Genomic DNA, 26,918 nt, shown 5'->3' on the forward strand with positions numbered 1-26,918 from the left:
CTTTTCGTGTCCATTACAATACATTAAACTGGAATAGAGTTGTGATTCCAACAAAGGGACATTCACTGCAAACTGTGTTAAATCATTGTCATATTTATTTCCCTTTAGACGACGGAATCCACTTGGTCTGCAGACACGTGGGTATCCCCCCCCCCCCCAAAGAGTCCCGTTCTGTCGCTCGCTCAAAATATTCATTTGCTTTACCAACTTTGACGGTATATAAATATACATTTATTCATTTCGTGGCCCCTTACTTTCTCTAAAGCTGACTAAGCTACTGGATGAAACGTCTATTTAAGGAATCAATGGAGTCATTTGGGTTGTCAGATATACTAAATTCATTTATACAACAGACTCTAGATATTTGCATGAAACAAATTACACCTTTGAAAGGTTGTACAATCGAATTGTCTGGCGTTTCATTTATATAACCCACATCAATTATTTCTCTTTCTCTACGGTCGCTGGTCATCCATAATAATCATATTAATTCTCTTCTTAGACAAAACAATACAAAATACCATGACAGACGAGCCACTTTCATTCTTTGACGGATGAGGTCACATTTATCAAATTTTTTTCAGACATGTTGTGTATCTTTTTGAAAGGCCTGTTGATTTTCAATCAGTACATGAACATTGACAGACCAGACACTTTTATTCTTCGTTGATTGACTTATTGAGGTATACTGGCTTCCACTCCGTGAAATGTTAGTCATCTGAAGATAGTGTGCTAATTTCATCGGTTCCTTTGTTTTTCATAGACTGAACCGAGAGAGCCCAAATCAGATTTTTTGGCAGAATTTTCGATAGTTATTGACATCTCATTGCCTTATTTTCCATAATGATTGACGTGACCTGTTGATTCAAGCTAGTAAAAAGAGATCAAGAGTATCGTCTAGATCTAGATGACAAATTCCACTCTTACCGTTGGATGTTTAAGTGAGATCTTATAATGTCGTAAAACAAAACGACGCAAAGTAATAATAAGATGCCTACTGATGTTTTATATTTCCAGTTAACCGTCTTGAAATACTTGTGTCCTTCTAATTTCAGAGAAAAGACCGATGGATTTTCAGTCAATATGAACCGTGGTTTATCGAACCATCCAAGCTACTATACAATTTCCCTGTCAACCCCGCAGTCGCTAGTCTTGACAGGTAAAATCCGAACTGTAAAACATCCCAATGGTATTTTTGGAACTGACACATTCTATGCGAGAGACCCTTGCAGTGACTGCTCGAATACCACTATGCATGCCTCTTTAAGAGTCTTTTCAGTGTGATGGTAATGGTAACATCGCGATGAGTATATTAAATTAATTTACAAGCCATTATTTTATTACATATAACCAGTCGTCCCACTAACCTTTGGTATTTCCTGTCCAGATAAGATCAGTCTGACCAAGAATTGCCATAATTGAGAGAAATGTTAAACAGGAATATTATGATTTGATAATAATCTTTTCTCATTTCCCTTCTTTAAATCTAACATATTAAACGCCATCTTCTTATGACAATAGACCTCATTTCATTACGAGGAACCATTTAAGATCTTAGGGAAAGGCAAGATGGCGGCATGTAGTCATTTTAGGCCAATATACTGTTTAGTAAAACTACCTTTTATTGCATATGGTCTAAACGTCTATACACACCTTGTGGTCTAAACCATGAATAAGTCCCGTGTAGCTGACATGGAAGGGTGTTGAGTTGCTCGTACGGGACCAAATATTAAGGTTCAGTGTAAAAATTGGTGGCGTACGTAAAAGACTTTATAATATATTCCTTTCCTAACTTTTCCTTTTAATAAATTGGACATGAAGAAGACAGACACTTTAACATAGCAATCCATATCTTAATTCAACAGTTGATTTATTAGTAAGTATTAATATTTAGTACGTCTCGTTGAAGTGATTATTGAAGTCAGGACACGTGAATAATTGCTAGTTATTAATCACACGACCAGTAATAAATATCGCACAGACATAGTCTACAGAGATTTGCCTTCACATTTATATATTATAAAAGACTTAAAAGTCTCGAAATTATATAGACATTAAAAGGCAATGCCCATCTAAAGATTAAGAAAATATTTAACTACCCGTAAAACTTAAATCTTGATCCGCTGATAAGTGTCGTCTAGACGTTAGGCAAAAAAATATACCACGGTCCATCGATGTAGTCGTTGGAATGCCCCCCCCCCCCACCATACCACCATCGCAATTCACTCCCATCATTTACATTTTGGTATTTATCTATACTATTAAAAAAAAGTAGGGGATATTTGATTTTGGGGGCATAATACTAAAATATGCAAATGACTACGAAAAAAGTCACTATAGAACCTAACAGAAGAAACATTTCAAGTTACATGTGACGCCCAAACGCACCAATAGCTACCGCATGGAATGCAGGTGATGCTTGGGATCATCATGGGGGTCCAACCCAAGATTTGCACGACTCTGACTTTGAATGTTACAGTCATTGTGGCATTGAATTCCAGGGTGGAAACATCAGTTTAATTGTTTTAGTGACCAGAAAACAAATTTTGATATGCGTCGGCTTACCCAAAATGAAAGGTTACGTGCCCTTGGCATGCTACAGATCGGCACAACACAGGCGGTTGTGGCGCGGACGATGAATGTTTCTCAGTCTGTCATAAGCAGGCTATGGTCCAGATACCGTGATACACAATCTGTACAGGACAGACCACGCTCAGGTCGACCAAGGGCGACAACTCAAGCCCAGGATCGATTTATCCGTACCTTGGCCTTGAGAAATCGTGTCATCACAGCAAATCAGATCAGCGCTCGTCTTCAAACAGACACTGGTGTGAGAGTGAGTGGCCAGACGATTCGGAATCGACTGCATAGGGGTCACCTTCGCGCCCGACGTCCTCGCGTGATCCCTTGTGTGAGAGATCATCACATTCAGGCAAGACGTCGTTGGTGTAGGGATCGTCAACACTGGGATAATCGACGCTGGAGCGATGTGATGTTTTCAGATGAGTCAAGGTTCACTGTTGATTTTTTGGACCGACGTAGGAGGGTGTGGCGTCGTCGAAACGAGCGCTTCCAAGACGTTAACGTCATCAGACATGATCGATTTGGGGGTGGTTCTGTTATGGTGTGGGGAGGCATCACTGTTGCTGGAAGAACGGCTTTACATGTTGTTGCAGGGCGTGTTACAGGCCAGTACTACCGGGACAACATCATGGCAGTCCATGTTGTAGCGTTCGCACGACGTCATGGCCGCCGTTTCATCTTCCAGGATGACAACGCAAGATGTCACAGGGCCAGGATCGTTACAGGTTACCTCCAACAACAGAACATCACCACATTACCTTGGCCAGCACTGAGTCCCGACCTCTCCCCCATCGAGCATGTCTGGGACATCCTTGGACAGAGGTTACGTCAACGTCAACAACGTCCTGCCAATGTCCAAGAACTTGCTGCTGCGTTGCAACAGGAATGGGACAATCTGAACCAAAATGACCTTAGACGTCTCATTAGGAGTATGCCACGTCGGATCAATGCTTGTTTGGCAAACAGAGGAGGATTTACCCGTTACTGACTTGGTTGTGATGCTGTGGTAACTTTGCTGTTTGACCCCGGGTATCATTTTACCCTTATAATGGTCAGTCTGTGCCTTACTTAGTCTAACGATCATTTGGAATAAATCGATGAACGTGAACTTCATTTCATTTTGTCATTTGTTTCTTCCCCAGTTTCATTAGGTGACTTTAATAACACTTAAAAATCAAATATCCCCGAATGTAATATTCTATAGAGAAATTCCATTATAACGACCCGGCCACAACAATACAAATCCCAATGTATATTTATTAATAAATGACACAAATTAGCTGGATTATCGGATGCCCTGCCATATCGTTTGCAAGTATTTGCTTAATTAAATATCATCGTAAACATGCATGCATGATTGACCTTTTGTCTGTGATGGTGTAGGTGATCATTAAGAACATCGTTTGTCTTAATAAATGCCAGTGGATCAACATTAACATACCACAGATGTTATTTGGTAACAATATCTTTCCACAAAACTTACTGGTCAAAATGCATTGTAAAAATGTCATATTATACTTTAATGGTTTGATACATTTAAACATCCATACGTATCGAATATGCCACAATTGTTCGAAAAGGTAGGCTGTGGCCAAATATGGAAACCTTTTTTCGCAATAAGTTTCAATTTCATGAGGATCCACATCCTTGGCACATGTATTACATGCTTTGCCACTATTTGTGCAAAGGAGAGTTTCCGATTTTCACAGAAAGTTGCAGTCCGATTTTCACGAAATTCGAACTCATCCCCGATTGCTGTGCAATGAACACACAATTGAACGGTATCTAAAATCGATTAAACATTATGACCTCTGGAGGGTCCAAAAGCCCAAACCGAGATTTCTCGTACAATAAGGGTCAATAATCAGATAAAATTGCGACGGTCCATACAATCAGGGGCAATAGTCCATGAAATTACGGCCCGATGCGTGTCAAAACCGAACCAACACGAGACATGTGGGATATAAACATATATTTTAAGTTTCATGTGAACGGACGTCCAGCCACACAGACTGTTAGGTAGGGGCGATGACATAATGCGTCAAATCGAACCCCATGTTAGTCCCGAAATGACATAGTTTGTGTCGAGTGGACGTTAAACCCTCCGCCCCCTCTCTCAATCTCCATAACTAACTGAATAGAAGCTGTGTGCAACACCATGGAAACAGAATCAACAACATTAAGGAACCACGGACCATTTGGCATATTTTGCAATAATCCAAGAATAATGAAAACAGATGGGAAAGATAAAAAAAAGAAAGAAAAGACGAGAGAAGGGATAACTATAATTATATTGACAGTTCTTGTATAATTCAATTCGTCAATATGATAGTTACCATTCGGGTCAACAAATGCACCTAGGAAGTTTCAAAGATTGATGGAAAATGTATTCATTATATCTTAATCAATATTCTTAGCTTTTAAGGGTTAATACACGCGCCGTAGCGTTTCGATGATTGATATAGAAGGTCTATAATCAATAATGTGTTTTCTCTACGGATCAAATATGCGCAAATATACCAGATTTTACGACAACTGTAATTAAAGGTTGTCTAGATTTGCAACATATTATCTCATAGGGGAGATATCATTACTTGCTAATTCAACCTTTCCAGATACTTTTTTGTTGCAAAGAATGATGATCCAAGAACTTATAAATGTGGATTCCATTTGACATTTGTGTATTGATCAATCAGGGTAAAGCCTTTAAACAAACATCACGATAGATATAAACCATTTTTTTTTATATAAAATGAAATGTTGATCGTAGAAATTGTAATGACACAGGTCTATCTTCTTCATAGCTGTCAACCCTCAAGTAACCAATTCCTTCAAAACAAATAATCGAAAAGTATAATAGGATAGTGCATTTTCAGAATTATTTTATTAACCCAGCTCCATTCTAATTTGACATGAATATCACACGATGCCAATCTAATATCTTTTGTCTATTATAAACGGCAGCGTTTAACGCTTGAATGCAGCATTTAGATGAGAAAGGGTGGATAGGGATTGGTATAAATTACGTGTATCTTTATTTGCGGTCATCCAGGCAACGTAGTATTGCATAATGAAACACAAAGTATAAAAGATAAAGGAAATCTTATTTAAAGCAAATATCCACATGCTTTGTGTGCACTTTTTAGTGCGTTTCTTTTCTATATATCTCTACATCGATCGATTCCTATAATTGCTACATTCAGAAAATTCATTTATTCCAGTTTTTCATTTCGCAGCTCCATAATAAAAATTAAAAAAATACCTCTTCATAATTTATCAATTACTGAACACATTTATATGGAAATAATGAATGATTCAAACCCGTGAATATCTCTTTTGTGCAGAGTTAATGGTGTGCTTATTAACGCTACCAATAACGTTTATCAATGACATATTTAGTCGTAAATTGGGAGAGTTTGAATGATGTTCTCATTAAATAACTTAAACGTTTGCGACGGTATGTATCCTGAAGTATGAATACTTTAAATTGGTTTCCTGCATAAGTTCGGAATGCACTTTTTTGTCGTTATTCCTTCACTTTCTTAGACTTATAAACGAAACCCCACCACAGTAATTCATCTCCAAAAATGCAGAGCTACTCGTTATTATACTTACATTTAAAAGCCACACGAGAGGGCCTGTCTGGTAAGATATTACGATTTAATCAGATTCCACTCTATTACCAAAGAATTTTACAATTTAAATGAATGAAATCGATCCAGTATTTACTGGCAAACACGCACTTTGTTAAGTGATACTCTATAATTATTTATAGCTGCGTGTCGTAATTTGAATATGTTGTATAAATAGTCTGACTGCGCATTAATTCCACATTTTAGATTACATGCATGTAATAGAATTGGTTTCAACGGGATTTGTTATGTTGGAGAATATATATTTGCAAATAAAAACTATATTTACAGACATCAACGCCCCCCCCCCCCCTAAGACACTCATCGGACCCCTTTGATTTTTTTTTAACAAAACCAATTAATTGCCCTTTTCAGGTGATTATTAATCGTCTAGCGGACAGGGCATTTTAACGTCGCCTCAACGATTATATAACTGGCTCCGACCAAGAACGTTTATAACATAAATATGCATATGAATAAAAGCAAACGTTTGAGTTTTCCTGGTATAGTGGGTCATTTACCACGGTACATAATGTTGCGTGAGATACTGAGGTATATGACCCAATATACTCTAAGTAGGTCATTGTGATGATATCTCTTAAAGATTCCTTTGCAAGAAAAAGGTGGGATGGTTTAGCGAAGCCAGTTATTTTCAAATATCAATTTATATTATGCCGATGGCGCCAACAACGCAATTTATAACACACAGGAAATATATAAAGCTAATATTAAGGGGAGAGAATTCTTATTAAGTTGATCAAACATGATATATAGATTTTCTGTCAGAACTTGTAAACACGTAACAGGATATTACTTATTATGTCGATCAGACACATATTTATATAAAAACATCTAATTCAAATATAGCCCACAGCGTTTTACTAAATATTTAGAGCAATAAATGTGCCATGGTTGATTTTAAGAAATAAGATTCAATTTTCAAGAAAGTGAATCTATGTCAAATTGGTAACGTCTGCAATACCACGATTTTATTAAAGGGGCATTATGGAAGATATGCTCACATTTTGAAAAAGATGGATAGGGGGCTACAATCCAGAAAGATATGGTCTAAAATGCACAAATATCGAAAGGGGCTGACATTTTTGGGATATAAAGATATATTTTAAGTTTCATTAAAATCGGATAACAAGTGTGACTTCTAGAGGGTCCATAACCTTGGTATGACATACTTTTACACTATTTGCGTACACAGAGCCGCCATTTTGTAAGGAAGTTTTTTTAAAACTGGACAAAAATTGCGACCTCTAGAGGCTCCACAAGCTAAAAAAGGGATTTTTCGTACAACCAGGGGCCATAGTCCATGAAGGTTTGGTCCGATACATGCCAATAGCGAAAGGAACTGAGAAATTGGTGAGATAGACCTATATTTCAAGTTTCTTCAAAATTGGATAAAAATTGTGACCATTTTTTGGAGTGTCCACATACAAATTATGGACGGACGGATGGACGTCCGGACGGACAGGGGCGACGGCATAATACGCCTACATAAAAATGTGAGCGTATAAAAATAGATAACTTAAAGAGAATGTTGAATATTTCGCTCAAATTGCCCCACTCGGAATCGAGATATTAGCGTGGTTGAATTTTAGGCCTAGCCCCGATCATCATTATTAGTAAAGTCGGTACGATAAAAAACAAAGGTTCGATTATCCATTTTGACGTTAAATCATCCATCACAAAATGTATTCAAATTCAGTAAATATCGCAGGCTATCGATGGCATCGATGATTGATTATGGTCTGGATAAGTTAATTAATGTCTAATTAATAATTTAGATAACATTTCAGGCCTAATGAAAGACCTGCAATAGGCAGATTTAGCTTTTGCATATTGTATGTTTAATGCCCAAAATTGATTTTAAATGTTGGGTTAATTTGGCGAAAAATCATTAACTGGTAATAAGTTTAAAGAATCGATCGACCAATGGACGTTGATATAACAGTTTCTGGTCCTCCAATAATTCAATCTAGGACTGTGGGATTATGTTGATGCCGTACTGTGTTCGTTCGTTCGTTCTTGGTGTTTAACGCCTGCTTCCACATAAGTGATATCGCAGACAAGACATAGGAGAGCCGAAGCTGATTCCTGTTTTTTAGAATATGATTTTGCAATCTTTCCATTTGGCCTTAGGCCATGGATTTGGTTTAGTGGGAAGTTCTTCCCTTTATTTAATACAAAACATATCGTTTGGTAGATGATCTCGTCTGCTTCTGGATTGGTAGATGTCATCGTTTGGGGTTAGTGTTTAGGTGCCAGGCCCGTCTTATCGTGGCCTCCTCTTACTCCACTGTCCCACTCTCTGGGTTTGGTATCAGTTTTATTTTCGGAATAGTGTTTAGGTGCCAAGTTCGTCTGACCGTAACTCCCCCTTACTTCACTATCTTGCTAGTTTGGTAGATGTCATCTTTGTGGGGTTTGTGTTTAGGTGCCAGGCCCGTCTTATCGTGACCTCCCCTTACTCCACTATCCCACTCTGTAGGTTTGGTGTCTGTTTTTGGTGGAATAGTGTTTAGATGCTGAGTTCGTCTGATCGTGACTCCCCCTTACTCCACTATCCTGCCAGTTTGGTATAAATCCCCTATGTAGTTTAGTGTTTAGATGCCGGGCCCGTCTAAACGTGACCCCCTCTTACTTCACTATTCTACTTAGTCCAACTGTGTCCATTAGGGCGTGGATTTGTTCGAAGATTTGCAGTTTCAGATCTGGTCTCGAGAAGAGTAGGTTCTTAGTGTTGAATGGTATGTTGTTGGTCTCCATTGTTCTCACTAGTTCCCTCCTCTCCTCCTCGTAAACCTCGCAGTCTACCAGGACATGGTTGGCGGTACATTCTTCTCTGCACTCACAGATGATGACTTGGTGTTTGTAGTCTCGCAGTCGCTCTTTCACCCTTAGCTTCGATATAAGTCTACAAATATCTCTTCTAGGGTGATGAGTGTTGTCTTTGTGTAGATCTTGTCATCCAGCCGGAATCTGTATGTGTCAAGTTCAACGAGATTTAATTCCCAGATTGAATTGACGTGTCTTTTGACCATACTGTAGATTTCCGTGGTGCTGTAGTCTATGGTGCGGAATGGTGCTGTGTCCTTGAGACCTTCATTGGCGAGTCGATCTGCCTCCTCGTTTCCTCTAATGTTGACATGTGATGGAATCCACACGAGTTCTACTTTGCTTCCCTTCTCTAAAACCCTCTGGTACAGCTGCCTGATTTCCAAAATGACTTCTGGTCTTGAGTCCGAGTTGTCATTTTGGATTGAAATCAGACTGCTCAGAGAGTCGCTTGGAATGACGAACTTACTAGTCTTTTGATGGGAAATCCATGATATACCGTCACGAATGGCCACAAGCTATGCAGTGTACACCGAACAGTTATTGGGGAGTTTCCTGCTTATTCTCTGTTCCCCGTTTGGCAGGTATGTTCCAAACGATCTGGTGCCCCTTTCAGGATTGCGTGAGCCATCCGTGTACACATGGTCCCAGTCATCAGACGGCCAGTTGTCTTCCAGGTGTTCTAGAGAGAAAGCACGTGCAGCAGTGGGGTTGTTTTTCTTGTCGGTTTTCTGTAGTAGATCTAGATTAACCGGCGGTATAGGGAGCGTCCAAGGGGCGATCACTGGGGGGTCGTGTTCATTTATCACGAGCTCCCCCAGTCGCAGTTCCTTGATTGTTTCCCTGATACCCTGGCCGAAGCTTTTCTTTCTAGGATCTCTCACATATCTTGTATTTTTTAGACTGACAAAGGTTGGGGGTCTTTCGCCCAGTTGCGAGATCTTAGCCCAGTACCTTGTCGCTAGTTCTTTTCTTCTTAGGGATAGGGGCAACTCCCCGACTTCCTGCAGTAGTGCCTCTCTCCCAGTCCCTTCCCCTACGCCAGTCGCAATACACAGAGCTTTGTATTGGATGGTGTCAAGCTTCCTTAAGAGTAATGGCGCGCAGTTCATGAAGGCCAGAGAGCCGTAGTCTAATATAGATCGTATTAGAGCAAGATACACCATCATTAGTGTGACTCTGTTGGCCCCCAAGTGCTGCCCGTTATTTTCCTCATTAAGTTTAGGATTTTGGTGCATCTATCTACAGTCTCGTCGATGTGCGGTTTCCAGGTCAGCCTTCGGTCAAAGATTACGCCAAGGAACTCGATGGTTTTCCCGTTCATACACAGAGTCATTCTGCTTATCCCTCTATCCCTGCTTACAAGCATGCCGACTGTTTTCTTCTCCGAGACTTTGAATCCCCAATCGTTTGCCCATGCCATGAATTTGTCTAAGGCCTTCTGCAATTTCTTTTGTAGTTCACAGAAGTTCCTCCCTTTCCTCCATATGGTACTGTCATCAGCAAATTTAGCTAACTCAGTTTTGGCGTCGAGGTAGGACGATTTCTGTATGTCGTTAATCATGATATTGAAGAGAGTGGGACTGATAACCGATCCCTGAGGCGTGCCATTTTCTAATGTTTGCTCGGCACTCAGAAATCTGCCAACATTCACCTGTATCTTTCTATCGCTCAGAAAGCTTTTGATCCACCGAAACATTATGCCCGTTATACCAATACGTCCTAACTTGAAGAGCAGCCCGTCTAGCCAGAGTAAATCGAAAGCCTTAGTTAAATCTACGAATACGACACATAACAGGTTCCCAGAGAGGAGTGCCTGCGACATGACTTGCTGTAGTCTCACCAAGTGGTCCGTTGTTGAACGCCCTTTCCTGAACCCGCTTTGATTTTCGTCGATCAGTCGGTTGCTCTCCAGATAGAACTGTAGTCGTATGTTAACCATTGTTTCCAAGGTTTTGCACAGTGTGGATGTCAAACTTACTGGTCGATAGGTCTCAGCCTTTGTTCTCTCTTTACCTGGTTTTGGACGTTGGCTTTCCGCCATTCTTTAGGTACCTCTCCTGCCAGCCAGGATGTGTTGAAGAAGTTTAGTAGTATCCCTTTGGCATTTCTAGGCAGATGTTTGAGCATCGAGTACTTTACTTTGTCCTCACCAGCCGCACTATCCTTCTTGAGGGAAAGAGCCTTATTTAACTCCTCCTCAGAGAAGGGTAGATTGATTGGTTTAGCCCCTTGATTAGGTTCAATTTCTAATGAAGGGTGCTGTGAGTAAAAGATTTCCTTTCTCTTCAGAAACTCTGGTGATTGGTTTTCGTCCCTGCTTGCGTCAGCGAAAGCTTTTGCAAGTAGATCTGCCTTTTCATTGCCGTTGGTAACGTACTCATCTCCATTCTTTAGGTTTGGTATGTTGAATGATCTGCGCTTCCCGTTCATGGCGTTCAGCTTCTTCCAGACGGCACATGTTTTGCGTTGAAATCCCCGCAAAACACAAATTCGCCCTGCGGAAGCTGGTCGAGAAGTGACTGGAAGTCAACTGGTTTTCTCGTGACATCTGGGGGTACATAGACATTCACTATTGTCAATTTTGTATTATTGCTCAATGTGATGGCTATGCCCATTGCTTCTAGAGGGTCCTCTACGTCCAGCGAAACAGAAATATAATTTAAGTTATCACTGACGTAGATGGCAAGACCACCGCCACGTGTCGTGCTGCCCGGTCTGTCCCTTCTCTGACAAGTGTATCCGGGCAAGTAGATGTCGTTCTTGGTTGGTAGTAGCTTGGTTTCTTGGAGGCATATTACATCTTTGGGGTTGCGGGTGATGTATTTTCTCCGCTCAGCACATCTGGGGGGCCAGTCCATTAACGTTTAGTTGTAGAACTTTTACCTGGCCCGCCATGATGACTGTCCGGATGGATGCCTCTCTGTCTTGTCTATTTATTGGTCAATTGGCGTTTCACATTCCATAGGAGGTACCTCATTAGTGTTCGTCTTTGGTGTTAAAACCGGCAAGCAACTGGGCATATCGCCAGTGCTGTAGTGACGAACATGAGATATCCTTCTACGGAGTGCGAGGTTTGCCGTTTGATCGCCTTTTGTGGTTTCTTCTTCTCTTGATCTTTTTTTACCGTGTTGATTGAATTAATCATGACACACAGGACATCGGGGTTGACCATGTGTGTCCTTATTTTGCCGAGTAGGTTTGTCATCTTGGTAGTTTGGTCCTCATTGGACACGGCCACCCGGAGGAACTCGATCATGAAGTCACTTTCCGTTTTAAATTTAGGAATGAAGTGTGATTCATGAACATTCGTTTTCGGTTTCTCTTCCTTCTTGGATTTGGTCTTATTCTTTGGTGTTGGTTTGTCTTTTTGGTTGGGTGCCTTGGTGGGTTTTTTCGGCGTTGTTTGGGATGTCGATGGAATCGGCCCCGGAATTGGTTTTGCAACCGGAGCCCTATTCCTGACATCTTTTGTCCTCCCTTCCTTCTTTTTTCAGCATCAATGAGGCTTCATTGAAACTTACTTTATCTTTTACCTGGATCTTTAGAGTTTCCTTGGTGTTCTGGATTTTCGGGCATTCAGGAGAGTTCGCTGCCTGACCGCCTTTACAGTTCGAACATTTTTTTTGAATGCCCGCCCTGCAGTCGGTCGCCGCATGACTCCCCCCACACTGGGCGCACACAATCTTTCCTTTGCAGTACTTGACTGTGTGCCCCAGCTTCTGACAGTTGGCGCACTGCCTTACCCTCTGTACATAGGGGTGAGTACGTCGGTTGAGGTAGACGATGTTAATTGCCTCGGGCGCTGTACCTTTCTTGAAGGTTAGGGCGACGCTTCCCTGGTCCTTCCCCTCGGCCACTTTAAACCGATATACCTCGGTTGCTTGGTACCCCCTCTCTATTAGATCCTCCAGAATTTCGTCCCTGGTATATTCGGCCGGTATCCCATGAACAACCACCTTGTCTATTTACAAGGTGGATGGTTCGGACACCGTCACGGTCATACCGAGAAGTAGGTTCTGGGCCAGCGCTAGGTCCATGTCAGACCTACTTTTTAGGGCAAGTCTAATATGTCCCGGCACTGCGATCTTTATGTCGGGTATGTTGATAATACCCCACTTACTCTTCAATTCCTTGCCCACGGCCGTAAGTTTGACTCCTTGGAAGGACTTACCTTCCAGTGGCCTCACAAGTACGACGTGGGTCTGTTCTTCTCTCCTTTTTGTCGCAGGAAAGGACTTTGGTGCAGGGCTGCTTTTAAAAGCGTCAGCCATTGACATGGGTGAGCTAGCCTCTGTCGCCATCGTTCTTATGCTGCCGAAAAGTAAAATCGAAAACAAAAGGAGGGACGACTGAACAGTGTTGATTACGGTTGTATGCTGTTGTTAATTAATGGCGTAAGCTGATATAACTGTTGTTAACCCTTTCCACAAAGAGCTGCTAGTCAATCAGTGTTATTAATACTAATTAACTATGGGTTCCTATTGCTTGTATGAGTTTACTTAACCGTTATGAGGCTTGGTAACTATAATAATAATTTAGATTGTTAGTGTTGTTTTAAGCTGGTATAACTGTCGTTAAGCCTTTCCACAAAAAAGCCGCTAGTCAATCAGTGTTATTAATACTAATTAACTATGGGTTCCTATTGCTTGTTTGAGTTTACTTAACAGTTATCAGGTTTGGTATTTATAAAAGAGATTTAGCTTGTTGGTGTTGTTTTAAGAGGTTTGTGACGAGTTCAATCAGTTGATTGGCTTGTACACTAAGCTTCTTGGTTATTAGATGATAGAAAGAAGAGTAGAATAGTTAAATAAATGAAGAGTCGGATAAGGAAAATAATGGAAATAAGGAAAGGATGAGAACGAAAAATAAATAAAAATAAATAAATAAATGGAGTTAAGAAGTTGGTATATAGGGAGAATGAAAAAACAAATAACAAAAAGTAAAAAAGGGTGAGGGGAAGGTAACTAAATAAAATTGATTAAAAATGTAACAAATAAAATAGAAGGAGGAATTAAGGAAATAAGCTTATATCTGATATAAAAAAAGGAAAAATAGTATCCTAACAATGAAAAGAAGCAAAAACAAATGGAAGAACAAAATAAAATAAAATAAGGTAGATAGAAAAGAAAAAAATGAGAACAGCTTATACCTTGTGAAGGTATAAAAATAAAGACAACCTTAAAAGTACTTATGGACTGGAGGATCTTTGCAGAATCTAGTAGTCCTGGGTTTGAGGAGTCTTTTAGAGTCTGGCTAGGCTACTTTATCTATGATAAACTCAGCAATAGCTTTGGAGCTCTGTGACTGATAGATATACATGCAATCTTTTAAAATATCATTGTATGCTACACCGAACAAAATTACTTACTATTGCATTAGAATATCTAACATTTTGGTAGACAAAGCAAGCTGAAGAATTAAGCAATTATTTTAATGTAATATTCACGTGGGAGACATAGGTACGTCTACATTAACGTGAGTATGACATGGATTAACAATTTGGAATTATAAGCGGTTTCTCTTGTCTTGTAATGCGTGAATAGGGATGTAGACCTTTAATTGACCAAAATCTAAACACGATGGTTTCCTTTGTTTTACCACAACAAACCCTGTGTGTGTGTGTCAAAATGGTTTAACCCTCATTATGTTAGTACCACACAAAAACAAATTATTTTAAACTCAATTACCATGTTCCACTGTTGAAAACACAGTTTGTCACGATATTTATGGTTAGCTTTTTTTTCTGACCGCATGTCACGCAAACCGTACAGTATGTGACTGATTGGCTACAATACAGATAACAGTATGAAACATGGACAACTGAGCATGGATGTGTTGTCAGGAGGTGGTTGAGCACAAATTGCAATTTCATGTGATATCAGCATTCACAAATTCTAGTCGCGATCACCCACCATCGTCGTTTTGCACTGAATCAATCAGCCCAACTATCGCTGTTTCAAGAGTCCTATAAATAATAGTGTTTTAAGTGCTCTCGTGCAAAATGGTTTGACCATCAACATTCGTCGTTTTACACTGAACCAATCAGCCGATCTTCGAGTCTTACAAATAGTACTGTTCAAAGGACACTCGTGCAAAATTGTTTGCTGTATATGGATTGGGTGGTCGATTGTTTATGGCTGAGTTTCATTCTCAGTCTAACTTAGCCCTCATTTTTGGTCCTCTCGAAATTTACATTAAATAGGGCTATTTAATATATAGCCATGTTTTGTAGTGTCGAATCCTTTGTAATGTCTTAATAGCACTTCTTACCTTTATATACGAATATCCAGTGTATCAGTGTAACCAGTAATACCAAGTTGCTGTTGATAGTCGTGCACAACCAGTTTATTTTTACATACCAGGGCATTTGTCTGAATTCACCTGTAAAATAATAAATAGAGAATAAGTAATAGTAAAACAGCAGTTGTGTCCACTCTACTCTCTCGGAAAACACTTTGCTGTATGAAATGTGTCAGTAGCGTTAGTCATCACATTCACACACCCTTCAGGTCAAGAAATCATGTCTATAAGCATACCCGTCAAGGTACCTGAAGTGATAATAGCATTGCCATCAAAAATATCCGTTACACCCGGATCCCTTCCCGGACCGATTCCCGAGACCCAGGAGTTTCTTCTAGAAATTACGAGATTTAACAATTTTTAGCGAACGTCTACACAAGTAATGATGGGATTTAACGTCCTGCATTTCTGCACCAGACAGGCTAATGAAGATGGGGTCGAACCAAAGCAACTAGACAATTGCAACCCCAATATAATGGGAATCTTGACAATCTTAAACTTAGAGCTGTAATGGTATTTTTAAGCCCCCTCCCCCCACCACCGGAAAATATATCCAAACGACATGTACTATAATAAACATATTGTATTTCATATTAGCTGTTTAAATTACACTGTGTCTATGAATCGAGCCACATTTTAAAAAAAAACCATCGTCATATTTTTATTCTCACAGAAACCAAAACTAATATTCAATATACAATGCGTTCAGATATCAACATACATCTACACGGAGAGGGTGCTTATCGAATTTCATACGCAACAGAATATGTTATTCACGCTTTTTGTTAGTTGATCAGGAATAATATTTCCGCTTCAATTAGCGTACATGTGATATTATCACTGGTACTTATCATCGTTTAGTGAAGATGTTTTCAGACCACTTATGTAAAAAACTGACACAGAACCTTATTGGATAACTCTCAAATTATCAATAATATGTACTTCAAAGGCAGCTTTCTAGAGAATAAAAAAGAGTTTCGACATAGAAACGGCGTCTGAACAAATCAAGAACACTTAATGCGTCCATGTCCGATCGAAATGTTGAAGCTTAATTCAATATCTTAAGATCTGTACATAACACATGTTCTGTTTTCTGTTTTAAGTACATATGATCACTTATGTAAGGTATTATTTATCGGGAGAACCGATTCTGTAAGGGAACGACTGTTTTAGACTATGCCCCCTTCATTACAAAGCGTTATAGAAAAAAATGTTATAAATTATGTTAAAACCACGCCCCCACACAAACAGGAAATGACCGTGTTCATCATAATGTATCGCTCAAAATGCAGATAAATTAATGTGCTTGAGTGTAATCAAATAAACCCATTCATAATTAAATATACATTATGTAAGATTAAGAATAAGAGTTGACAGTTATCACTATAATAGTTAAAAGATAGATAATGAAAAGGAAATATGTTGAACATTTCAGTAAAATAACTTCATTCTGAGCGGAGATATCATCGATTGTTATTGCTGCCGTTGTTACAATAATAAACACAGTATTGGATTACCCCTTTTAAATTTAAATCGTATTTAAATCTGTTGAAAATCGAGAGTTGATTATGGTCTTGGAAAGTTAATAATGTCTAGTTAATAATTTATATAACATTTAAGGTCTAAATAAAGACCTGCAATAGGCAGAATTCTTGGATAATGTCTCTTAAATAAAATAAACCTTTACCAAAAGTAGCAACATGGTCTTAACCGCGAATAAGATTTTCTTCATTATCTGAAATATCATCACATATATGAAGCAACAGGGGAGAAATCTTATATATAATATAGGAATGTGTACAACTGCCGGCGTTAACATACATGCCATTACATACAATCAAGTCGGTGGTGACAGAACTAATTAACTTTTTGTTTCTAATTATTTGTAAATAATTTCTGCATAGAGCGTGATATCCTATCATTGACAATCTTTATGGTGACATTTTTCTGCGTTTGCGTCTTCAATAATTGAAGTCATGGCTTTTTCTATTTCAACACGAACCTGGATTTATTTGAAAATAATTTGTTGGGTGCTTCTGTTAATTATGATAACATTCATTCTTAATTTGAATATTATAAATATATTTTTATTAGAATCCATATTCGTTCAGAAAAGAATATGGTAGTGACGAAAAGATTGGAATATGCCGATACATGTACGAGCGAGAATTAATCTGTTTCTGTTGTACAGTCTTATCTATGTGGTTACATTTCCACAGATCGTGGCAAGAAACCGGTGTGTAAATCCTTCATAGTAATAATGCTTAGTGTCAAATCTAAATTGTACACACAGACTTTAAAAGGTGGAGAGTCATTTTTATTTGTATTACGATTTTGGTGAACATCTTATATATATATATTCATTGGTGAATCGTAACCTCTCGAAAAATCTCAAATACCAATGAATCGATAGAGGTTTATATGAATTTAACCAAAAGTCGGAGAGACAGGATCTTCGGTGGCCTAAGCTTTAGATGATAATATCTGTCATTGGGTGGTTACGAACCCACACACGAACATGACAATGAGTTAGGTCGATTTCTTGTGGGTGCTAAAGACCCCTACAGACAAGCGGATTGTTGAAATAAAACTACCATAGTTTAGTTTTGAAATGGTCCAGATTGTGTCTTATAGTCGACGTAAAACCCAATTTCTTCCAATTTTATTGCAGTTGAAAACCTGAAAATATGTACTTTCGATGGCCTACACTACATGAAGATGTGACCAGTTGTACTCGAAGGTCGTGTCAGGGGTCGTACGAGCGGCTTTTGACCCTATGACGTCAGACATTGATTAAAAAATCAGCGTTGACGTTTCTAGTGGTTTACCCACAGTTCCGTGCATGGCACACCAAGAAGTCGCCGTAACAGACCGTTTCATTGGCTACCCCACCCCACCCCCACATCATCCAGAACACGTCAATGATAACAACTCTTCCAGATCCTAGTGTAGTAAATACAAGTAAAACGAAATTTGGAACTATAAAAAACGAAACGAAATAGGATCTGTGTTTTAATCAGATTGCTTAGAAGATGGTATAGTGAATATTTGTAATCATACCTTTGTGGAATTTGCGTTAATTGCATAAAATCAAACTGGCTTCAAACACATACCATTTGGATATGTTCGTTTTATAGAGAATACAATATGTTCTTATTACTATTCCGAGTCTGTTATTGTAGAACATAACAAAAAATCTAATTATTCTCTCTTTGATAAATAAAACACCAAGAAAAAACCCCCAACATATCAAAGTCAGCTCCACTTTTTCTAGTAATTATACATGCATTACTACATTACATTGTATCAGCAGATATTGATTGGAAACCCTAATAAGAAAGAGAAATCTTAATTTGTCGGCCTTTCGTGACAGTCATAAAAGATAGCTGTTCTACAGAATATTACTCAAAGATAACAAATCCACAATTTTCCAGTTGCCGGCATTGTAGAATCGAGATCGATGAAAATAATTAAAAATGTATCTTCAGAAAAGGTTTCTTCTTTTGAAATCTAAGCGGGAAATGTCGACTTCTGGCATTTCAAATGCATGAATGAATCTACTTCATTTAGATTTGAAGGAGAATTTTAATGGTAGGTTTTCGCTCTTCTGTCATGGCGTTCATATTAGATTGAAAACCTTGTTTAAGCAACAAGACAGAAAAAAGACCGACAATGACGTCTGAACTTTATCCAATAGGAAGCAATATGCTGATAAAATTTAGATTTTTCTTTTTAGAAAAAATTAAAATAGAGTTGCCATGGTTGAGAAGGCTAAATTCGATTTTTTTTTAATGATGCCTGTCTAATTTACTTTGCCTTGCGTATCTGAGTTTAAGTGTCCGTCAGATTAGAATGATCTACTCTAATTAGGGTAATCTCAATGCAATTAAAATTACGTATCGCATAAAGCGGAAGTCAGTTTTTTTTACTCCATTTAGTTCGTTTGGCTAATCTGATATAAATACAGATCTAATTTTCGTTTCGTTTTTTTTTAATATTTTCTAAGGTTTGGAGACAAACAAATCAAAAAGTTCTGAACTACAAAATGCGAAACAAAATATTGTTCTTCATTGGGGGGTTGGGATGGCCGCTTCGAGCTCTAGTGTGAGTGTATGTGGCGCCTTCTCAGCCTCGTTTATTTACTCCCGGTACTCCGGTTTCCTCCCACAGGAAAGACCCCTGCGCGTGCGCTAAGATAATACACACAAAAAAATGAATAAAATAAGACTTGTCTGCGATATCACCTTCGGTGGAAGCGGGCGTTAAACACTCAGAACAACAACATTGTTCTTCTTTTAATCAGATCAGTTTTGGTATCTCAACACTGACTTTATACGTGGATCTAACATTTAAAATGTAGACAAATATGTGCCCACTGCGCTAAGCATTTCAATACATTTAGTTCAATCGACACTTTTATTTTTTTTTTACAATCATAAAGTTCATGTCCGCGTACAGGTTACATTTTTTTCCCTCCTTTTTTGTTGTAGTTTCTAAAGAGATTTCATTTTTTGTGAATTTGCGAGGAAAGCATTGTCAATTTTTTGCCCGCCTTTAGATTTAATTCTTTCATTATAAATCTCATCTACGCTTTTTTGGCCCCCCAGTACCGTTTCTAACCTTTTTAGAGATAATGCTTGTAACCATATTTGCTACAGTATCTAACTGAAGAAATATTCTTCAAAAATACATTTGCTGTGATTTGTATGAGCATTTTGAGGGTCAGTATAATTTTGATTTTATATTTGAAATAAGACGGCAAGATATCAGTATGTGTATCCAATTTTCAATCGTCTATGTTTTAATAGTATTGCACGAGAATGAGTCCCTTAATAATAGATTTAATTTTGATAAAATACCATTATTTGTGCTCATGGAATTTATTGCTTAGATAGAAAGATGCTACTTTGTCAGGCAACAGCAATTTCATTTTGAGTTCTTCTGGCTTCGCCCACGTCGGAATCAATCATTATTTTCGATACAATTTCTATGCTTTTGCCACTTTCTCTAGTATGTCGGAAATTAATTCTAAATATCTTGCAAAAAAAGGTCTTTAAATTGTATTTAAATTTCGCTTCCTTGACGTCTTAAAAGCCCATTTAAATATTAGAAAACTAAAACAATTCGTTTGGCTTCTCTTTTTTTGGCTCCCCCAAGATCCTAAAGAACTAAGAGAATCAAATTAGTGGCCTTATATAAATGTATAAACTGTTATCGCAACAATAATGTACATTATTTATTACATTCTTCTAAATATAACAAATCAATAAAATTGTTAGTGTATAGAATATATTAAATATATTAATAGACAGGTTGGTATTCTTTAGACAGCAATATCTCTGTCGATTATTCTCTCGAGTATATCAGAGCATTATGAGCATATAGCGCATGAAATGACGTTTTACGTCCTCCTTTTCTGCCCCACCCCTGCTAATGAAGGCTGGCAAAAGTCGTATGTTTTAGATACAAATAAAATGAATGGGGTTTAACCTTCTACGGCATACAGTGTGCTATGGCCTGCTATTATTTTGAACACCAACTATCAAGGATTCTTTTACGTGCACGCCAATGTTTTTCGTCCCAACTGAATGATTAGACACTGTCCTTGTTAAACCTTCCGTCCTGCACCACTGACAAGATGAAACCACACCGGAAAATCCCGAGGAACATTCTCGGCAAACACCGTAGAAAGCCAATATACATAAGCCAAAATAAAACAAAACGAGCGAAAAGTGATCTTTAGACAGTGATTTAGACGATTAAAACAAACCCCTAAGTTTGATACCATCTTCAGCGAGATGTTCATGAATAATTTATCCTTCAGATGTTCAGTAAAAACAAAGATGATAAGTAATGTAACCTTTAAAACTTATAACTTAAGATTGATCGGTTTTATCCTTTAGAATTTTAATGAAAAAAACAAAGATGGTGATCGTGAAATCCGTGAAAAGCAATGTAAACTTTAAAGGTTATAACCTACGCTAGGATTCATCTTTTTTAAGATTCAATTCAATATCATCCAAAGTCTTCGACATTGAAAACGCGAATTGTTTGTCAATTTAAATGAACATTGATGTTGTGATCTTACCTGGAAAAGATGGGCTTCTGATATCCAATATTTAAGACAAAATAAACATTTTACCATTGGTATACGAATCGTGTACCATAATGCGTTTCAGTGCCATTTGCAACAAGGGACTCGAAGAATGAGGCTAGACATATTCCACAAGTTATGTCAAACGGTAACCTCATATTCTTATCTGGAGAGCATGCGCAATAAATTCTATCGGTGTAGACTGGAATAACCAGGTGCGAGAGATTGCCATTCGATTGAGACTTCTAGCGTATTTCGCCGAACATAACTGATCAGAAATTGCAGTAAAAACAGAAACGATTAAATGTAAATCAGTTTATATACATTCATATTACATTATTATATGCGTTGAGACCCATTGGTGTCAATTTCTAGGTCCCAAACATTAAAGATTCAGCTCCTTTAAGGATATGAGACGCACATAATAAGGCCATTTTATTTCAATGTGCAATGTGATGTAGGAGAATTTTGCCCCAACAGCGGCGATTCCGCCTACTCTTCTTCGATTTACATCTGTCAAGGGTTCACTGTGTACCTCGGTTCTATTTGAAAATCCACTATTTGACAAAGTATACATTTGTTTTTATTTCGGATTATTGTGCCTTTAAGTTATTTCCATATAAATTAGATTAGACATGCAGTTACAACTTTATCAATAACTATTTCCATATTTATGTATTATTAAATACATACGGTAAATTTCAGTAGATATGAAAACACAGGTGTTTCATTCTCTAATATAATTTATTTAATAGTTTATATAGGGAAAATAGCTCTTAATATTATTATGATGTATTGATTATTCAGAACTTCTCCAAGCTGTTATAAATAAATAAAATAAATTCTATTTTGATATGTTGTCATACATGTATTAATAAATATGGAGAAAAAATTATTCGCGTTGATTTTATTATAGTATCGAACTGTAGTGTCTCTTAACTTCGGAAATCCAAACCAAACTATCCCGCGATTACCTACAGCGTTGAGGTGAATACATATAAGGCAATGTATAATTATGCTTATCGTTACTAAAACGCGTAATAAAACGTCTGGGAAGATAACATAGCTAACACATTCTATTGTAATGTGGTATTATTTCATAATAGCTGTTATAAAACAAAGTTATTACAAAGCAAAGTCGATAAATGCTATTATGAAATATGAGTTATTGGTTTCTATTCAACACGTGCGACGTGTAATAATATATTTCATATATTTAATCTGTCTATCTGTCATAGAAAACAGATGTTATCATTTCATATACCGATCCACTCTATAAATATCACCTTGAAAACAATATAAACTATACATTTACACGTATATATAACAGGATAATGCCATATTTAGAAGTCCAACATTCTGGAAGAAAACTCAAATATAGACTTTCAGATATTATGAATATTACTTACAGAGCAAAACACACGGTACATTTATAAGTAATATTATAGGACATGCTCTAAACAAAGGTCTGAAATTCTAAAAGACTTTCAGCCAATACTCAATAAATATTACTTTGAGAGCAAAATACACCATACATTTAGATGTTAAATCATTGGACATGCTATAAATAAAGACAAAATATTCGGGAATAAACTTCAAATAAAGACTTTCAGACATTATAAATATTGCTTTGAGATCAAAACACACCATACATTTAGATGTATGTATAGCACATTCTATAAATAAAGGCAACATATTCCGGAATAAACTTCAAATATAGACTTTCAAACAATACACAATAAAAGTAAACTTATGAAAAAGAGAGAATATCTACCCAACTTCGATTGACTCTTACGTAAATTATTTCCAACTAAAATTCAGATTGCCTTTTTAAATTTCTTTAATTTTCTTAAATCCTTTCTCGGCGTATGAACAAACTGTGTCTCATTTTTGTCCCAGAACATCGACGCCAAAATGGTAGCTAAATTGCGTTGTTTAAAAAATGTTTACTATTATCTAAACGACACCTTTCAGCACTATGGTGGTTATGCTACTATCTATTTTGAGGTGTACTACATGTACAATTAACTGGTCCTTTGTGGTGTACTACATGTAGCCTACAATTAACTTGTCCTATTCTTCGTACGAAATTTTTACATTTTGGGCTAAAGGGTTATTTTGAAACTAACATACGGTAATTCAACTATATGCTATGACCACGTATAAGATGTCATAGAGGGGAATTGTGCCACGACATCGGAATTTCCGTCTACTCTTCATCGAATTCCAACCTACAGAGGTTCTTTCACGTACACTATCAATAATATACCCCGGTATAATTAACGAATTCTTACCTTTAACAATATCGGGTCTATGAAGATAAATCTGTATAACACAAATGGCATCCATGGTAGACACAAAGGCCAGTAGAAAGGACGTCCAGTGAGTTAAATATGTAAACCATTGATAATGTACATAATTGGGAGGTGTCCAATAATCACTGATTGTACCGTTTAATATCAGCATAAATATAAAACATATCGCCCATACTGATCGCCATAATATATATGTAAATACTGACTGGATACACTGAAATATAAACATAATATATACTTAAATACCGACTGGATACACTGAAATGTGTACACATTACACACTTAAATACTGACTGGATATACAGAATATGGACATATTACATTCTTAAATACTGTCTGAATATACTGACTTATGCACGTATTAATACTTAAATACTAACCAAATATGGACATATTACATACTTAAATACTAACTAGATACACTGAAATATATACATGTTACATACTTTAATACTGACTGGATATACTCTATATGGACAGTTATATACTTTAATACTAAATCGATACACTCATAAACTAACACCCATAATATAATGAATGTTACTGAATTAGAGACATATCAATCATTTAAATAAAGATGGGATACATTAGAATATGGACATATACTTTAATATTGACTGCTTTGACTGAAATAATATCTGAAGAGCACATCAAGTGGTCATATGGAAGTTGTGTGTACTTGAAACCAGTGTTTATTATAAACACTTTAGTCAATTGCAACACCATTCTGATTAAAAATATTCGATATATGACCATTTATATGTCATGTCTCTAAAACACTTTTCTATTTTTCGAGTACAGCTTTAATACAGTTGATTGCCGCGTGACGTCACAGGGACCACACATCTTATCACTGAATACACAAGCTGATGTGGATTGACGGGGCGCTTCACCATTAAGGACAATATTGGTGCCAGTCATTATCACATATGTGATAGAACTGGTTAAACACGTTCCAAATATAATTATTTTATCACAGAGATCATTGCTACGATAGATGCGTAATCAATGCTTCAACAATCGGAAATGACGAACGCAAAAGGAAAACACGAGTTATCCCTTTATATAACTGAATGCAGTGACGGGTGATAACAGATACATGGGCGAATTTCTGCTCACTAATAATTTCTTCGAAGACCAAAAGTTGTTTTATGGGACTGTGAAAGGATATCTGACAATTCATAAACAAAATTGACTCTCACTAGATAAGAGAACATGAAAGAAAAATAGAAAAAGTCCGTGCATTACCATGTTTTTATAAGTATAGAATGAATAAACACACGTGAATGTGCGGACTGTTTCTATTTTTCTCATGTTCTCTTATCTAATGACATGCAATTACTTTTTTGAATTGTCAGATATACTCTTACAGTCTCATATAACAACTTTTGGTCTTCGAAGGAATTTTTAGTGAACAGAATTCGCCTATGTATCTGTTATCACCCGTCACTTCAGCCAGTTATATAGTGGGATAACTCGTGTTTTCCTTTTGCGTTCGTCACTTCCTATTGTTGAAACATTGATTATTCATCTATCGTAGCAACGATCTCTGTGATAAAATAATATTTGGAACGTGTTTAACCAGTTCTATCACATATGTGATAATGACTGGCACCAATATTGTCCTTTACCTAGTCTAGTATCGTTATACTAGCCAATGCCGCATTATCTTTAATTCCATTATCGAGAATTGTGGTAGTCTTACAAAAGCAGATACTGTTCATTTTGTCATAAATTTACCAAATGCAGTACGGAAAGAGTGGGCTGCTTTAATAAATTATTCAAATCCTGATTTGTCAACTTAAGATCACAACGGTGATTTGCAATAAACATTTGTTATGTTCTACGGCACAACTTTATTCAGTGTTTCGAAATACTCAAACAGAAAACAAATTTACGAGTTCCATTCCTGCAATTCAATCGTTACCCTCCTTTTTCAACATCATATCAGTTTATGTTTGTTTTTTTTTGTGTCAGTTTTTTTGGGTTTTTTAAAATTAGTTAACAGTTTCTCAACAAATAACACACACATTCATTCCTTTTTCATTATTAACATCTTTCAAAGAAAATAATCGAAATAGACAGCAGATACCTGTGACTTTCTTGTCGTCTACTTACACCGATATCTTTTTTAATTTGTAAAATTGAAATCCGGCGAAATTATTCGATAAACACCATTATGTGACCTATTTAAATGGCATCGGAATTTAATTCACAAAGTTCCTTTTAAAAACATTGTGCCCTTTTTGCAACGTTAAACCTTACTTTAAATCAGTCCGAATTGAAAAAGAAAACCTGCTATTACAACACCGCTCTAAATATTCTTCTTCCATTCTCTAACTGACCAATAACATCAATAATACAAATGTTAATGAACTAAATGTATATGATTATTACTTGAAACACACTTCTTTAGTAAACGCCGACATAATTAATTACTTATATTGGCTTCATTGATGTTCATATTGGTGATCAAAATGGTACGGGAATATGGCTATAGCGACTGTCTTGGTTATGGAATTGATTCTAAAGATAAATCACTCTTTTAAGCTACGTCAATTTGTCTCGCTCATTTTATAAACAAAACAATTATTCTGTAGTTGTTTTATTTTATTAGGGGATTAAGGAATCAGTCAGGCGTTAATGGGTACATACCTTGGGTGTGCATAGGTAATTAAACATACATTATGCAAGATCTAAATCTCATTATTGCAAGTCTTATTTAGGCTTCAGATGTTAAAGAAATTATAAATTAGATCGATATTTAAACAACAAGCCCAAAATCAACTCTGTAGACCCACGCCACGGATGGCTCGGCTACATCTTGGATTTAAATAGGATTTCACTGATTGATTAAATCAAAAATGGCGCCCCATGCGGAGATTATTAACCGTTACGTTGACGTCATCAGTTAGATCGAGGCTAAATGATAGAGTATACGAAGCGACGCCGCTGTTGAGCGATGCCGCATGTCAGTCAATTTGATTGAAAGTTCGATATATACGGCCTTGATATTATGTTCAGTTGTCGTTAAAATGAGAGTTTGGATGTTGGTATTATACGCTCTTTTGTCACTTGCATTTACAGAAAAATTATGGAAACTGATAAACATCGCAGCTAACATCACCAGTTGAATTGCAGCCC

At 37.2% G+C, this 26,918-nt stretch overlaps 1 long non-coding RNA gene across 2 annotated transcripts in view; it reads right to left on the reverse strand.

Moving 5' to 3' along the window:
- The window catches only part of LOC126828829 (uncharacterized), a 48,620-nt gene that overhangs the window by 6,226 nt on the left and 15,476 nt on the right, over positions 1–26,918 (reverse strand). For both annotated transcript variants that reach the window (XR_007683264.2, XR_007683263.2), the window contains exons 3-4: positions 23,754–23,988; positions 15,336–15,446 (exon numbers count right to left, since the gene is read on the reverse strand). This is a non-coding gene — a long non-coding RNA (uncharacterized LOC126828829). The remainder of the gene's footprint in view (positions 1–15,335; positions 15,447–23,753; positions 23,989–26,918) is intronic.

This window comes from Patella vulgata, chromosome 7, assembly GCF_932274485.2.
Source record: "Patella vulgata chromosome 7, xgPatVulg1.2, whole genome shotgun sequence".
In the NCBI taxonomy this organism is placed as follows: domain Eukaryota; kingdom Metazoa; phylum Mollusca; class Gastropoda; family Patellidae; genus Patella; species Patella vulgata.